General features: G+C 45.5%; 1 protein-coding gene across 1 annotated transcript in view; it reads left to right on the top strand.

Annotated features, from left to right (window-relative positions):
• The window catches only part of LOC113812125 (carbonic anhydrase-related protein 10), a 66,722-nt gene that overhangs the window by 53,175 nt on the left and 8,547 nt on the right, over positions 1 to 5,000 (top strand). The window lies entirely within an intron of this gene.

The raw sequence follows: 5,000 nt of genomic DNA, 5'->3' as shown, positions 1-5,000 counted from the left end.
ACGCGGAAGGTTACAATGGCGTTGCGCGTCAATTTTGAAGTCCGCGTGTCTTTTAATCAGTTTCCCTAATAAGTACTTCGTGTTTATGAATAAGAATGATGTGGATTAATTTAGCGATGTTCCAGTGCTTGTTTGCATGAATGTTGATAAGCTGATGGATGGGAAGCCAAAGTCAGAAAAAGTATAATATATATATATTTTTTTTTTTATATATGATATAATATATATATATATATATATTTTTTTTTTTTTTTTTTACTGAAATAATAAGAGAATATTTTCTACATATAAGAGGGGTTGCCAAGTATAGATTATCCATATTGCCGCAGATACCAATACAGACACACACACACAAACACACACATGTATATATGTGTGTGTGTTTGCGGGTATGTGTACGTGTGTGTGTGTGTGTGTGTGTGTGTGTGTGTGTGTACGTGTGTGTGTGTGTGTGTGTGTGTTTGTGTGTGTATGCATAAATGAATATATGAAATTCAGAATACCGTTTCTGTTGGAAGGTGAAAATGTTTGAGATGTCGACCTCGCCAGCGGTCGGGTGTCAATTTCAATTTTTTATTTCTATCATTACTGCAAGTCCCAAGATCCTCTTTTCTCTCTCTCTCTCTCTCTCTCTCTCTCTCTCTCTCTCTCTCTCTCTCTCTCTCTCTCTCTCTCTCTCTCTCTCTCTCTCTCTCTCTCTCCTCTCTCTCTCTCTCTCTCTCCTCTCTCTCTCTCTCTCTCTCTCTCTCTCTCTCTCTCTCTCTCTCTCTCTCTCTCTCTCGCTCTCTCTCGCTCTCTCTCTCTCTCTCTCTCTCTCTCAACTCTCTCTCAACTCTCTCTCTCTCAACTCTCTCTCTCTCTCTCTCTCTCTCTCTCTCTCTCTCTCTCTCTCTCTCTCTCTCTCTCTCTCTCTCTCTCTCTCTCTCTCTGTCTCTCTCTCTCTCTCTCTCTCTCTCTCTCTCTCTCTCTCTCTCTCTCCTGTCTGTCTGTCTGTCCCTCCCTCCTCTCTCTCTCTCTCCTCTCTCTCCTCTCCTCTCTCTCCTCTCCTCTCTCTCCCTCCCTCCCTCTCTCTCTCTCTCTCTCTCTCTCTCTCTCTCTCTCTCTCTCTCTCTCTCTCTCTCTCTCTCTCTCTCTCTCTCTCTCTCTTCTCCACTTTCTCCCTCCGGATTTCTATTCGAGTCTCCCGCGTCCACGCAGCTTTCGGACAAACCGCATATGCCTCTGCTATTGTTACCTTTCCTCTTCGCTTTCTACTATTTTCGCCTCTTTTTATTTCTCTTTTTTCTTTTCACTTTTTCTTCCTTTTTTTTCCTCCGTTATGTCACTTTCTTTTGTTTTTTTTCTCTTTCTTTCTGTCTTTCCCTTTCTCTTTGCTTTTATCTATTCATTCTTTCCCCTTTTTCTCCTCCATTTTCCTCTTCGTTTATTCTCTTCTCTTTTGGCCCTGTCCCATTCTTTCTCTTTTTTTTCCTTTTCCTCTCTCTCATTCTTTTTCCTTCCTTCGCCTCTTACCAACCCCTCTTAACTTCTCTTCCCCTTTCATTCATATCTTCTTCCCCTTTCTTTCCCTCCTTTCCTCCGCCTCTCTCCTCCTTTTCAAATCCACTTCTCCTTGCCTTCTTGTCTTCTTTTTGCTCTCTCCCCTTACCTCTCCTCTCTTCTTCCTCTTCTCTTTCCCCTCTCCTTCTCCATCCTCTCTTCCCCCTCTCCTTCTTCTTCTTCTCTTTCCCCTCTCGGTCTTCCTCTTCTATTTCCCCTCTACTCCTTCTTCCTCTTCTTTTTTCCCTCTCCTCCTCCTTCTTCTTCTCTTTCCCCTCTCCTCCTCCTTCTTCTCTCTTCTCTTTCCCCTCTCTCTTCCTCCCCTTTTCCTATTGCTCCCATCCGCGATCTCTCTCTTTTTATTTCCCTCGCGTTTCCTCTTGCATGCAACAACTCATGCAAGAGGAAGCGGTTGCAAAGGGCCACGCTTGCAATCCCGAAGGACCTCGTGTGATGCTGTTATGCTGTTTCGACTGACGGGTTCCAGACAGTATGCTGCTGGAGATTTTAAGGGGGAGAGGAGAGATGAGGGAAGGAGGGATGGGAAGGGAGGTGAGGGATGGGATGGGAAGGGAGGGGGGGATGGGGGGGGATGGGAAGGGGAGGGGAGGGATGGGAGGGAGGGAGGGGGGTGGGGAGGTGAGGGATAGGAAGGGGAGGGGAGGGAGGTGAGGGAGGGATGGGGAGGGAGTGAGGGATGGGGGGATGGGGAGGAGATGAGGGAAGCAGGGAGGGAGGGGGAGGGAGGGATTGGGGGGAGGGAGGGAGGGATGGGGAGGGGAAGGGAGGGAGGGAGGAGAGGAGATGGAGGGAGGGAGGCAGAGGGTATGAAGAATTAGGAGAGGGGAAAGAGGGAGGGAGGGAGGGAGAATTGGGAGAGGGGAGGGAGGGAGGGATGGGGTTGGTTAGGACGGGCGAGGAAAGAGGGAGGGAGGGAGGGAGGCAATTTAGTGAATTGAGGGGTGAAAAGACAGGGGAATGGGATTGTGGTGAGAGAGAGAGAGGAAGGGAAGGAAGATAGGAATGGAATGAGGAAAGGAGAGAGGGAGAGGGAAGGAAGCTGCGCAAAGATTTAAAGATTTTCCTATTTTTAACGTGTCTTTTGCAATTTTTAAAAGTTTTTTTTATATTCTCTTTTTAGAACGAGGGAGAAAGGAAGGGAAAGAACGTAAGAGAAAATATATCCAGAGTCACAGATTTTTAACATTTTCTTATTTGATTACTCTTCTTGAATTTCCTGAAAATTATAGTTCATTATCGTCTTTTGTTTCTTTCTTCCTTTTGCACATCCCCTTCATCATCAGGCAATTATGTCTTCCGTTCTTCTTCGTAAGGTCGCTTTGAATTATTCATCATCGTTATGGTGTGTCATATTTCAGAAGAAAACAACATCTGGCAACTCAACCCTGCCTTCGATTCGCCAATTTTCTTTTGTATTCTAATCAGCTGACATTTAAAGCTTAACATTAATTTTCAAATATCCGGTATCTTGTCTCTTTTCTTTTTTTTACATATATAGCATTCTGAGTTATTTTACATTACTTCATTCTTTGTTTTTTTTAATTTTGTTTTGAATTGTTCTTCTTGGGATTAAGCTGAGTATTATAGTATTTTTGATATGTGTCAAAATTACTATATTTTTATTAGCATTACCATCTTTCATATCATTACCATTCCATCTTCAGTACTCTCCGAAATTATTATTCTGTCAATACCATCTTGCAATTAATTGACTTTGCTGACGTCATCACCACTGACATCAATTACGTTATAAATTTGCTGACGTAAATATAGCCAGTATGTCGTTTTTCACTAAACCCTTCCTTTACTTTCGTATTTTCCTTTCCTCGTTGCCTCTTACTGTCATTTTCATATTTCGTCTTATCATCATTATCAATATTAACATCTTATCTCTCTTTTCTTTATCGTTATCATCCCTCACATTTTGTTGCCACTCTCTCCCATTCTCTATGAATAATCACTTTTTACTTATTAATTTTCCTTTTCATAACCGCTCTCTCCCATTCTCATTAAAAAAAAACACTTTTCCCTTTTATTCATTTTTCTTCCCATAATCCTTCATCACCTTACCACTCTCTCCCATTCTCTACTAAGAACCACTTTTTCCTTTTATTCATTTTTCTTTTCGTAATCCTTCATCACCTTACCGCTCTCCCACTCGCTTCGTAAGTTTATCGATCAAGACATTATAGGCAACAAGAAACGTAATGGTCAGCGTCGTCCATTTTCCAAAAGTAAACAAACTCGCGCCTTGATGAACGGGGGTGGGGGGGGGGAGGGTGAGGAAGCGAACAGGCTGTGATGGAGGGAAGGCTTTTGCGAAGGGTGGGAGTGGGTGTGGGAGAGAGACAGGGGGAAGAGGGAGAGGAAGTGGGAGTGGATAGGGGGAAGAGGGGAGAGGGAGTGGGTAGGGTGAAGAGGGAGAGGGAGTGGATATGGGGAAGAGGGGAGAGAAAGGGGAGTAGGTTAGGGGGAAGAGGGAGAGAGAGTGGGAGTGGGTAGGAGGGAGAGGGAGTGGGAGTAGGTAGGGGGAAGAGGGAGTGGGAGTGGGAGTGGGTAGGGGAAAAGAGGGAGGAGGGAGTGGGGAGTGAGTAGATAGGGGGAAGAGGGAGAGGGAGTGGGAGTGGGTAGGGGAAAGAGGGGAGAGAAAGGGAGTGGGAATGAGTATGGGGTGAGTAGGAGAGGGAGTGAGTTTGGTTGTGGGGTGTGTGGGAGAGGGAGAGGACGAAAAAAGGGGAGTGGGTGTGGGAGAGGCAGAGCAAGTGGCTGTATGGGAGCGGGTCGGAGTGGCAGGAGGAGTGGGTGTATGAGATGGAGGGGGAGTGGGAGTGGGTGTGGGAGAGGGAGTAAGTGAAGGTGTAGGGGAGCGTGTGGAAGAGGAAGAAGGAGTGGGTGTGGTTTAGCTGTTGGGAGAGGGAGTGGATGTGGGTGTATGGGAGCGTATTGGAGAGGGAGAGATAGAGAGAAAACAAGGGACAGAGAAGGAGAGGGTGAGCGAGAGATAGAGATAGTGGTGCAGGGAAGCGGAAGGACGCAAAGGGTAAAGGAGAAAAATGAAAGTAGAAGGGAAATGGCAGATGAGAGAAAAATGGACCAGGAAAGTGCAAAAGAGGGAATGGGAAAATGAGGTGAAGAAGCAGAGGGAGAAGACGGGAGAAGGTGAAGAAGGAGAGGAAGAATGACAAGGTAAGAGATATGTGGAGAGAATGGGAGGGAGAGGGAGAGGAAGGAGGCTAGAGAAGAGGATAAGGAAGAAGATTGGAGGATAGTGAAAGGCAGAAGGGCGAATAGGGGTAGAGGGAAAAGGATGAAGGAAGGATAAAGAGAAAAGATATGAGAAAGGCATGGGCAAAATGGCGAAAATGAGATAGAGGAATGATGAACGGGTAGAGGAAAGGGGAATGAAGAAGAAAAGGGGAAGACGAAGAGGAGAATTAAGA

Source organism: Penaeus vannamei, chromosome 32 (genome assembly GCF_042767895.1).
Source record: "Penaeus vannamei isolate JL-2024 chromosome 32, ASM4276789v1, whole genome shotgun sequence".
NCBI lineage: Eukaryota > Metazoa > Arthropoda > Malacostraca > Decapoda > Penaeidae > Penaeus > Penaeus vannamei.
The sequence above is the reverse complement of the archived record's forward strand: the minus strand, read 5'-3'. Positions and strand labels throughout refer to the sequence as shown.